Below are 13,267 nucleotides of genomic sequence, written 5' to 3'. Positions count from 1 at the left end.
AAGCTATTATACATAGCACTCTCATGCTATGGCTTACTCACATTGGACTTCTCCTGCTCTCGCCTCCGTCGGGACCTTCATCCTTAAATGATAGGTTGAAGTAATGGTATTGTTGATGTTTAAGGTTGGATGCTGCAATATGGCATTGTAAGATGAGAGGGCTCTGACTTCTAGGAAGTTGGTCATCATGGTGGTGGTGCATCCTCCTTTCCTGGCAGTGATTGGTAGGGTTATTGCACTCAGGGGTTGCACTGCATCTCCAGAGAATTCCTTTAGTGGTGTAAGTAATGGTCTCAATCTGCTAGGATCAATGTCCATTTTGGAGAACGCATCCCAAAAGAGGATATCGGTCGAGCTCCCATTGTCGATCAAAATCCTTGTGGTAGTGTATTTTGTGAATAACAACATTACCACCAGTACAACTTCATGTGGATATAGGACCCCTTTGCAATCTTCCTCCTCCCAAAGGAGATGCCTATTGCGTCCCCACGCCTTGGATATTCGGGGGGTCCTATCTGTCATGTATACTTACTTGTATCTTGCCCTGCGAGCGTGCGCTTTCCTACTGAACGCGGACGCCCCTCCTCCAATGAACCCTCCTGCTATCGTGCAAATACCGCCCAAGGGCGCGTCGCTATGGTTTGGGTTCTGGCAAGGAGCATCTTGGTCATCTTCCCCTGCTATTCGCCACCTTTTACGACTCCTGCTTCGATGGGTATTTCAATCTCGCTCTGTTCTTTGCCCCAACACCTACTTCGCAAGTTTTGAATGTTCCACAATCAGTCGTTCCAGCTCTCCACTTCCACACAGCTTTCCACTTTTCTTTTCATTGTGTAACAATCTTCTGCCCAGTGACTGTTCGACTGGTGGTAGGTGTAGAAACGACGTCCTATCTCGCCTGATCGTTTCCCTCCTGTACATTCAGATTGTTGTGAATGATTCTTGGTCCACGTTCTCGATGGGACACGCGCCCTTCTCATTTTTTTTCGTGTTGGTTTTGCCTAGGTTTTTCCAAGGCTCTTCTCTCACTTGATCTTTGAGGTATTTACCTGCTTCCTTCATCTCCGCTTTCCGTGATGCGATTAAGGGTTGAAGCGTGTCTTCAGCATTGACAAAGTCATTAGCCCTATTTATGAACTCTCTCAGTTTCAACAGGGTCCTCCACGCCAACTCTGCCATCATGAATGGGCTTTGAGGCCGTATGCCCCCTAGAAAGGCTACCAGTGTGATTCTTGATCATTAGTGATTAATCATTCCTTGTTGAACCGAGTGAGGTATGTCTTTAGGCTCTCTTTCTCCTTCTGCTTGATGGTTAGAAGGTATGTCGTGGGTCATCTACGCCTCCTGCTAGCCATGAATTATATTGGTTGCCTTGGAATGAGCAATTAGGGAAAAACTTATCTCGGATTACCAACACTAGTTCTTTATATAGACGCGGACTCTTACCGATAAGGATTGATTAGCGGCTTAACTTCTTCCCTTGATCTTGGGGCTTCAATTATCAAATCTCGAGATTTGAATATAGAAGGAAGGGGAGTTACTTGCTTAGGCAAATATTTCGTTGTTTTCTTAGCAAGAGGCACCTCCAACTATCAAAGACGATTACTATATTGATCTTGCTAGGGGGCGTGGCTTCTTGGTGGTAAGCACACCGCACACCCTTGGGACTTCCAGCTTGCTAGACTTCTCGTATTGGACTTACTCAATATTGTTAGGCTCATATGATAAGGATAGAAAAGCCTCTCTAAACCTAGATAAGCATTCAATGGGATAAGAGCTTAACAAAGTAGAAAAAGTCCAAACCTCCTAATCTGGAAAGCATTAATTACAATGGGATAATTTGAAGAATGGAGCTTTCAATACACAACCAGCATAAGAGTCTAATGAGTCTCAAGATTTCTTGCATGCCTACCAATAACCAATTAATGGATAGGAGGCTTTTAATCTGACTTAGCTTAATTAAGGCATTACATGGAACACTATAAGATTAGGTCAAGCCATCAAGCGACCAAAGTCTTGATAAAAAGAATTGGCTTAGACGTGGGACACAATGTAGCTAGCAAAATTACCTACTTATAACAAGAATGAGTGTTTTCAAAGGTGTTGTCTCAAACTGTTAGGGACCTATCGGTGCTGGAAGTAAACCTAAGGAAGAAGATTAAGTTTGAAGTGAAAGGAACTGAGATGAGGTTGTGCAAAGGGAAGTGAAGAAGGGAAACTAGGAATGGCGTCTTCGCCTTACTAAAGGGTAATGAAAGGTTGAATAAAACGGATCATTTTGCTGAAGAAGTGGTCTGTTGTTTAGTGTAGTGTAGGAACACACCATTTAATTGAGTCTGTAGTTTAGTGAGTTTGTAATACGCAGCATTTGGGATTAAAGACATCAAACTCTGCGTTTTGGCCTACTTGATTTCCTTTGGCAGTCTGTGAGTCAGTTTATCATTTCTTAAGATGATTTTTTATGGAGAGAAACAACCATAAGGAGAGCGATGTACAGAGATAGGAATCAATCTGGAAATTTTTGAAAAAGTTTAGAATTGCATGGAGGTTGAATTTTCCTCGAAGAAGTTCCGTATCAATACAATGTGAATCTCATGAGCCTTTTCACAAACACTTGTCATCTCTGTATTTACACTTCATTACAACATAATTATTCATCAACCATCGTACTCCCTAGCTATTTCATCACAAACACAAGAGAATTCTAACTCAAACCGAGTAAACTTGTGATGCAACCTAATCTTTCTTGAAATCTTTATCCTATTACATACATTTAGTTTACTCACTTCTCCTTAACTAACTTGAGTGCATTGATTGAAACTATCCTACACTAGAGAAGTCCAACAAACCTCATTACATGGTTACATCCTTTGTCGGCAACTCAAATATATATATATATATATATAGAGAGAGAGAGAGAGAGAGAGAGATGGTGTCCTATTGCTGGTGTATTGACTTTCTAGTAACATACATAATTTAGTTGTAGTATCTGGTGTGTATAAATATTTTTCGTTTATCAATTTCTGAAGAGAATGAAGAATACAATGTAAATTTCGTCAAACCTTAAAGAAGATGAATATGGAAGCTGGGGGATGAGATGATATGAGAATTGTGTAAATATAAATATAATGGTTTGTAAATAGTAGTGAGATAGTTTGAATTAAGTATTTATTGGGTTTTGGAAAAGAGAAAAGAAAAAGTTGAATAAAAAATATTATAAAATTAAAATATTATTTTTATTTTGAGATTTGAAAATTTTGAATTGCTTTTTGTTTTTTGTTTTTTATTTGAAAGTTTGATACAGTTGTAATTATTAATTTGAAATTGTTTGTATTTAAATTATGTTTGAAAAAAAAATGAGATGGGATGGGATGAGATAAAAAATTCTTCTAAACATCCCAAGTTTCTTGATATATATTTGACCATCGAAAAACGAACTTGTTCGAAAGTACTACTTATTTTGCACCGGTACTGGCCACCTCCATTCACACCAACACAACACATTCATTATATTCTCAAAAAATTTTATATTACTATTAATAAATCAATTTACTACTATTCACAGATATTGTGAGATATTCTAAATATCCAAATGAGCCCAACATAGCAATCAAATTATCTCATATTTTAAGCTTATATGGGATAAACTTTCATACAATTATTATATAACATGTCTATATGGCATTATCAAATATAAAAAAAAAATATTCTCAATACAAGAAAAATTATAATCTTATTATGATATGATAGGAGAAAAATTATTCCTATCATTATAAATACTATCTGGAAGGGATATTTGGGTCCCCCTGGGTAACCAAGCCCTCGACTAGGAAGCTACCCAAAGCTTTAATTTAGGGTTGAGAGGGCCACAACTGAAGAGCCCATAACCATAACCACGTGGCAGATAACTTCCAAATGGTTGAAGATTTGACCAACAGTTGGATGTAATCATCTTAGGGAAAATAACTTCTACAAAATAGAAGATACCTTCCCCAGTTAATAAGGGATCATGAAGGATACGCATATAGGAATGGTGATTAGAGTCAGTTGCCATCACGCCATGTTCATGTCCTTCTATAAATAACCCATGAGAGGTAACAAACATTTCACTACATCTTTACCTACATTTATTCTCATACTGTGTTACTGACTTAAGCATATGAGTCTCCCCATGGTAACGAGTGCAGCCTCTTTATTGTCGCAAGTCATCCATGCGGTTGGTGGTGTGAAACACGTCCTTTACAGTGGCACCTTCTGTGGGATTCAAACACACGACCACATAGTGTCCACCAGGGTGGGCTGAGGATGCTAGGTTTGGAAAGGCGTCAGGCATTTCTTTAAGCCCCAGAGTGTCCACGAACTGGCAAGATACAACATCAGGCTGAAACTCTTCCAAGTCCAGCTTCTTCAGGTTAGTGTGAGGGTTAGCCAACAGGTAGGCCCGCAAACGAACCATACCAGCCCCATAACCGTATCCAAATGCACGGTCCCTAACAGCCCTAGCGGCGACCAATTAAGGGTGCAAACGGACCAACTCCTCGTTGGCCGAGGCTAACTGAGCCCCCAACCCCTCTAACTGTTGTTTCTACTCTTTTGTAGTAGTGTTCAGATGCCAAAAACTTTGAGCTATCTTACCTTGGACTTCTTCACAATTTCCCTTCGCCTCAGACAGCTAGAGGTTGAACTGCCTACGCTCCTCCACATGCGACACCTTCTCTTTTGACAATTCAAGGGCAAGCCCCTTACGCTCATCCTCAAAGGCAGTCAATGCTCGAGCAGATTCCTGGGAACTCCGCTTGGCATCTGCCTGGGATTGCTGGGAGGCAGCCTGGGCCTCACTCAATCTAGACACCAGAGCTTGAGTAGACGCCAGTTCAGGCCCCGCCAGCTGCAAGGTAAAGTTGTCACGTGCCTGAAAGGATTGAGCTTGAAGCAATTTGCCACGAAGCTCACACACTTCATCATCGAAGAACTCGAGGTTAGTCTCCAAGTTATGGATGTGCCCATCGGCCTGTTCCAGGTAGCACTCCATCTCAATTCTCTTAGCTGCAAGCCTGGTCATTTCCTTTTTACCATAATATCCGAACTTTCGCCGCTCCTTAACCTCATACTCCAACTCGGCACATTCGCCCACAATCCAAGCCGCAACCTCTTCAACACCCTACACAAGCAAATGACTAAGTAAAATGGCCCAATATAGAGGTAACTATACTAAGTAAAAGTAGACACAATATCGGAGAGAGAATGTTCCTTAAACACTTTGAGATCTCCATGACCAACTATGGAGGGGAAGAGGCACAACGAGGACCAACCTCCACGACCCCACTTGTTCCTTCAATCGTAAGGAGCCCCTCCTACGTGGGGGCACGGAGGGAAGTGAAGGGGGGTTAAATTCCCCAAATGAGCTGCGGACGTCCCTGGGCCTTCAACTTGCCCTCCAAGGTCAGCGTCAACAAAACTTCCAACGCCGCTGTCTCCTAAGGATGACCCACCCCCTTCAGGGGAAATGGTAGACTCCTCATCACCGCTGAATGAGGATGGAGAGGGAGAAGGGATTAAAACCCTCTCTTGGTTTGTAGCAGGGGTCACACCCCAAAAAATAGTCGCAGCGAGAGAACTCGGGGCAGATCTTTGCTTCCTGTTGTCCTCTTTAGTGTTGGTCTGGGTGCCGCCAAGTAAGACAGCTTCAGGCGCCCCAACCCCAGCCACGCCCATAGAAAAGGAACTATACATATCCCCAGAAAGGTTGTTGATGCTGGGCGTTGAGGTTAACGAGAGGAGAGAAGGAAATTTGAAAGGCGGCGTGCTCACGAATTTAGTGCCCTTGGTAGGCAAATCAAAATCAAAAGTCGTCGCCAAGTCAGCAATGGCTTGGCCCATGAGGTCGATAAGGTCATCAAGACTTAGCAAAAAAGGGGGAGAAACCCTTACCGAGGAAGTTCTGGGAGTCTCCTCTCTGTGGGAAGCGTCAAGAGCCTCCTCACCAACAAGGTTTGGATCGCAACCCACTCCTCTATCTGTCTCCACCTCCACCCTCACGGTGGATCCAACAACCTCGCCCACATCAACACTGTCACGAGGGTGGTTGGGTGAAGAACCACTAGTTAGTGGAGCCTTCCTTTTCCCCCCAGGCTGGGGAGCACGTCTCTTCGTCGGGAGCGTAACGGCTTTGAGTTTACGACCCCTGACATCGGCCTGACAAGGTGTCACCAAGAATCTGTCAACATTGGCAGCGGAGAGCAAGTCCTCCATCACCAAACAATTCTTATCATTCTCCTTTGCCCAGTTAAGGACGATTTCAACACAAGAATGCTCCTTGTCAGTCAAATCCAACAACAAGCTTTTGTCGTCGGGGACCCTTCCCCAATTAGCACGGACTGGGTAGTCCCAGATATGCATCTCGTTAGCGTCATTCTCCCAATTGCTACCAGAGATTAAAAAAAAAGTAATTTGTTTTGCCACTGCTTGGCATTAGAATAGCGAGGCTCGAAGGATGCCAAGCATTGGGACCTAACACAGAAACTGCAAACGTTGCTAGGCAAGGAGTTCACTCCATTGAAAGAAATAAATTATTTCGCTATTAGATCTCAGTAAGCATCCCCCAGGGGCTTCAAGACCAGGTGGAAAACCACACACGAACACATCAAAACATGCCAAGCGTGCGAGTGAAGTTGGGCAGGGGCTAGCCCTAGAAAATCTAAAATGTCACGAACGGGCCATATGAAAGGGAGTCGCAACCCGTGTGTCAGGGCACTCACAGAGCAGGGATGAAAAGCTTCTTCATCAGTACGTCTTGTAGCCTGCCCTTCTTCATCAGTACATCTCGCGTTGCCGGCATACCCTTCTTCATCAGTACATCCCGCAGCGGGGATGGAAAGCTTCACCAAATTTGGGATTCGGAAAGTGGACCTTAGCTTCACTAAATCCCTTTTAGACAGGGTATAATGCCAAGAAAATCCCTCAAATGAGGTAGGGATTCGAGTGAGGGAAGACTCAGCAGCAGAAAGAGGAGAGCCCTACGCCAGAGTTGGGCCAGAAGAACGAATAGGGGTTCGAGAAGAACCACTGGGAAGAACCACGGTTGGCCATTGCAAGAAGAATACAAATGAGGAAGGGAAAGGAAATAAGAAAAGAGGAAGTATGGGCAGAAGTGAGTCAATCTGGTAGGATCAGAAAAAGTAATCATAAGGGTTCTTGAGAATCCGAAAGGTTGGCTGCACCAATGGTTGCCATTTCTTTTTAAAACCATTTAAAGTGTGAGAACAGTTATCGCTGACATAAGCAAAGTCTTTTAAAAAAAGAAAGAGTACGGGCTTGAGCACACCAACTAGCATAAACCCCAGCTAGGTGAGGGAAGAGCAAAGATGAATGCCCACGAACCAGCGGGGTAGGCAATGGTTATAAGGAATCCAAAAGTTTAATTTTCCACGTGCCAGCACAAATAAAATTAGTGGGGTAACTGGAATGGATATTTAGGTCCCCCTAAGTAACCAAACCCATGACTAGGAAGCAGGCCCAAAGCTTTAGTGTAGGTTTGAGAGGGCCACAAGTGAAGAGCCCATAACCATAACCATGTGGCAGATAACTCCCAAATGGTTGGAGATCTAACCCACAGTTGGATGTGATCATCTTAGGGAAGATAACTCCTACAAAACAGGAGATACCCTCCCTAGTTAATAAGGGATCATAAAGGATACGCATACAGGAATGGTGATTAGAGTCAGTTGCCATCACACCATGTCTATGTCCTTCTATAAATAACCCATGAGCAGTAACAAACATTTTACTTTATCTTTACATACACTTATTCACATACTACGTTGCTAACTTAAGCATCGGAGTCTCCTCAAGGCAACCAATGCCTCCTCTTTATTGTCGCAGGTCATCCGTATAGTTGGTGTATAAAACACGTCATTTACACTATTAATTTTAAATAAAACAATCTTCTTTACGAAAGTGTTTGATAGAGTATATAAGAATTGTTAAGGGTTAAATACAAAATACTTTTTGTGCTTTGCTTTTTTGATATAGCAGTCCCTATGTTCTTTTTTGAAACTCTCATTCTTGTATTTTTACCTTTAATCAAATCATTTTTTTAATAATCCATTAAACTACAATGTAAGGACCAATAACTTTGTGTCACGTGTCGTATAAAAAATCATTTCAATAACAAAGATTTAGATATAAAAAATAAAAAATTAGAAAGAAGTACTTAAAAACATAAACTTAGAAAGAAAAAAAAAAGAAAAAAAAAAAAAAAGAAGACTAGTTGTAGAAGTTAGATATATCATGTTAAAATTTATTGGATAACTCTAGTTGAAAAGTGGATGGACAAGATTGAAACATTGATGAAAAAGTTAAAGATTGAAACATTGATGAAAAAGTTAACTTTTTAGCTTAAAGCAATTTTATCTATTGAGTTTTCAAACTGTACGTATACAATAGAAGTTTAATAGGGTATAAGCCAAACTAAACGAATTATACTCGGGCAAAACCATGGTTTAGGACTTTGTTTGGTTATACATATCAAATTATCTCAGTTTATCTCTTGTCATATAATTATTATAATTTTTTGAAATTTTCACACAAAATATAATAAGCAATTCAATTCTTTCAAATCTTAAAATAAAAATAATATTAAAAAATTTTATTCAAACAATATTTTATTTTATTTTTAACTTTTATCTCATTTTATCTCATTTCAATTATGTAACCAAACAATAACTAAGACAACCCATGAGCCACTTGGGTCATAGGCGACGTTGCCTACCTTACGCCCAAATGGGATCGACTTGCACGCCTCTTTTTTAAAAATTTTATAATATTTTGTTTTATGTTGTAAATACATGAATGTATTAAAATATATTCCATGTATTTGATGAATGACTATTAGGATTTTGACTCATTTATGTATTCCTATTTTTAATGTTTATGTATCATTTTGATTCATATTGTTATTCCCTAAATTCATGTATCTATTTAATGTAATGTATCCTCTCATGTCTATAAAAGGGAGTCTTGAGGAGGATTTGTTGTAAACAGACACTAAGAATGTTAAGAGAAATAATATTGAGCTCCTGAAGAACTAGTTTCATATATTGTAATCTTTTAATTTTCTTCTTACTTTTATTTAGTTTTACAACACATGATCAACACGAGACTCTAGCCAACCGTTTTTTTTTTTTTTAATCTTTAGTAAGATATTTGTGAACCATTTCTTGACTACTGTAAGTTTTTATTTCATAAATATTGATATCTGTTTATTGCGATAAAAATCATTCTATAAAATTTTGATATGAACTATGTGATATTATATAGAGTATAATATTATCATATCAATACGGCGAATATTCTTGTCTTTTATATGTTAGTTTGATTTTAAATATTTCTTTCTCACTCAATACAATTAAGTAAAGAAATTAAGCATCCCTAAACGATCACTCTAAATCAATAATTTTATTGAAAAAATGAGTATCTCATAATAAAATATCCATTGATTCTATGAGGTTGTTTAAGGGAGTCATACATGTACCAAAAGACCGTGATTCACCCAAAACTCATTATGATTAAATACACTTGAAGTTGTACATTTGAAATTATGTAGAGAAACAAAAGCCACCAATGATGATGTGTTTGAAATTAAACATATTCACGTTTCGAATGTGCTCCTATAGTAGCAATATTGAGTGTGAATGTTTACTAAGTATTTGAACTAATATATTGTTTACTAGTGGTTCAATAAAACGAGCTATTAATAAAAAATCATCAGTCTCGTCCTATCGATTCTATTTCATTCCCTGAAGCAAATGAAATCCTTTTTCATCAAAAGAATCCGTGGTCACGGACGTGGACTTGATTAAAAAAAAACTACATAGATCATGGAATGTGTACTCAAGATTTCTCAAAGAAAAGTGTTTCATACCACCAGAAGTGGAATGACACAGTGACAAAGCAAGATAAAAATAAAGACTTGCATAATAAGTCTATAAAGAAATAAGAAGCTAAATATCACTGGTTTGGTATGAAATGGCATTGGTTACGTACTTGTCGTACGTCCAAACATTTGGTGAACCTATATCAAGCATTTATGAAGGAAAAAAAATGGGTCAAAATGAATTTTGTTGACCACAAAAATCTAGAAGATCATCTAGCTTATTTTGATAATCTAAATATGATGGTCCTAATTCATCTCGATATTTCTGGTTTCTTTGTAGATCCAAACAGAAGAAATTTAAAGAGCATGAAATTGAGCTCCTAAAGAACTAAGTTTACATTACTATCTTCCAAATCTCCTGAAGAGAAAATAATATTTTAATTAGTAATACATATGACCATGACAATTAATTTTATTTCTTTATTACATTATGTTTGAGTCGTTATCCCTTAATACATCTTGTTATACTTTCTTTTGCATTAATAAAGTTTTATACATATTTTTGTTTATAAAGAGACAAATTTTATTGATGCATTGATGAATTCTAAGATGATTTGTAAAGATATGCGTTTGATAGATAGTTGTACAACACACAATTCTTAAGGATAAAAAATATTTTCAATATTTGACATTATATAAAGTCAACGTCAAAATAATATCTAGATCATCAAACCTAATTGAAGGCTCTAGAAGAGCCGGCATCCTGTTGCCAAAATGAACAAAATTTTGTATTGATGATAGTTTGTCTTCTTCAAAGTTTAGAAGAAATTTACTTAATTTTAAAGTTATTTTTTATAATAGTTATCATGTTGAAACCCCGAATGAATGTAGTGATGAATATCTTTAAATTGAAACAATAAATTTGGACCAGAAGCTTATATTTGAAAAACTATCATCTTCATCTTCTGGGTTCTATTATACAACATTGAAAATCATTGAATCACATGTTGTAATGCACCAAAATTACTCTAATCCAAAAATCTTTATACTTTGGCATGATCGTCTTGGTCATTTGGGATCAATTATGATGTGTCGAATAATTGAGAATTCATATGAACATCCTTTAAAGAACCAGAGGATTCTTTTATCAAATAATTATTCATGTATAACACGTTTCAAAGGAAAGCTAATTGTCAGAATATCTCATTCCAATGTAATTATTGAATCTCCATCATTTTTACAAAGAATCCATGGAGGTATGTGGATCTATACATCCACCATGTGGGTCATTTAGGTATTTTATGATTTTAATATATGCAAAAACTAGATAGTCATATGTTTGTCTACTCTCTACTCAAAATATTGCATATGTTAGACTTCTTGCACAAATTATTAGATTACGGGCACAATTTTCTGGTTATCCAATTTAGTTTATTCGATTGGATAACGTAGGAGAATTAAATTTAAAATTTTCATGATTATTGCATGTCAGTTAAGATTAATATTGAATATTTTGTTGTTCATATACATACTCATAATGGTTTAGCTAAGTCATTTATTAAACGTCTGCAATTAATTGTTAGACCATTATTTTTTAAAATAAAACTACCTATCTCTAATTGGGGACATGCAATTTTGCATGCTGCATCATTATTTCGAATAAGACCAATTGTCTATGATAAATATTCTTCATTACAACTTGCATTTGACCAACCATCAAACATTTTTCATCCTCGTATTCTTTTTTTTTTTTTTGTAATGTTTATGTTCCAATCGCACATCCAAACGCACTAAGATGAGTTCTTAATGTAGATTTCAAATTTATATTGGTTTTTATTCTCCCTCTATCATTAGATGCTTCGAGCTCATAACTGGATATTTTAAAGCTCATTTTGAAGATTGTGTTTCTTATGAAATAGTCTTCCTACCATTAAGGGGAGAAATGTTATCAGAAGCATAAAAGCAAATAATATTGAATACTTTGACGTTATCTCATCATGATCCACATACAAATTAATGTAAACTAGAAGTTTAAAAGATCATTCATTTACAAACTATTATAAATTAATTATCAGATGTCTTTACTGACAACAAGAAAATAATCAAGTCTCACATTCCAACTGCTAATACTCCAGCAAAGATCGATATCCCGGTAGGACAATCAAATATTGCAACAGTTAATGAGTCTAAAATAAGCCTGAAACGTGAAAGAGCTATTGGTGCAAAATATAACACCCCTTTTGGAAGAGAAAAGCATAAAGAAAAAAAATCGGTGTTCCTGAAGAGGTCGTACCTACAAAATAGGTAACAAGAGCTATAGATCCATCCAAACTTTCTGTCTTTCTGTACAAAATTCTCCCAAAATATAATCCCTTGAAGTGGAATCCTCTGAAGATGAATCTCGTAAAGAGTTATCTCCTGAAGAGAAAATGTACCTTAAAATAACTAGATCTCAATATATTATATAAGTACGGGATAATTATTTGATAAAAATAAAATTGTTGTTGATAACATATTTTCATTTAAAGTTGCTCTTGATATCACTATAAGTGATAATGAAAATGAACAAAAAACCATCGATGAATGTCGATATAAAAATAATTGGCCAAAAAGTAAAGAATCAATTCATGCAAAATTGATGTTGCTAGCAAAACATGAAGAATTTGGACCTGTAGTCCAAACACCTAAGAGTGTGATGCCTGTTAGATATAAGTGGGTATTTGTGTGCAAATGTAATAAGAAAAATAAAATTGTGAAATACAAAGCACGACTTGTTGCATAAGGTTTCTCGTAGAACTCCGTATTGATTATGAAGAAACGTATTCCCTTGTAGTGGATGCAATTATATTAAGATTTTTTATTAGCTTGATAGTCACATAAAATCTGGATATGCATTTAATGGATGTTGTTATAACATATTTATATGAATCACTAGATAATTATATATCTATGAAAATCTCTAAATGATGTAAAATGCATGAAGCATGTAATTTAAAGTCCTGAAGTATTTATTCTATCAAGTTACAAAGATCTTTATATGAATTAGAACAATCCGGACGCATGCGGTGTCTAAGTGAATGTTTAATAAAAAATGATTTGACCTTTCAAAAAAAATAAAAATAAAAAATGATTTGAGAATAGTCTAATTTACCCATGTGTTTTCATAAAAAACAAATTTCAGATTTGTTATTTTTGCAGTATATATAGATAATTTAAATCTGGTTATAACTCTAGAATAGCTTATAAAAGCCGTAAATTATTTAAAAAAAAAGTTTAAAATGAAAGACATTGAAAAAATAAAATTTGTCTTAGTCTGCAAATTGAGCAATTTTCAAATGGAGTTTTGTCCATAGTCAACATATCCAGACGAAGTCATGAACAACTTTTACATGA

This window comes from Juglans microcarpa x Juglans regia, chromosome 3D (assembly GCF_004785595.1).
Source record: "Juglans microcarpa x Juglans regia isolate MS1-56 chromosome 3D, Jm3101_v1.0, whole genome shotgun sequence".
In the NCBI taxonomy this organism is placed as follows: Eukaryota; Viridiplantae; Streptophyta; class Magnoliopsida; order Fagales; family Juglandaceae; genus Juglans; species Juglans microcarpa x Juglans regia.
The sequence above is the reverse complement of the archived record's forward strand: the minus strand, read 5'-3'. Positions refer to the sequence as shown.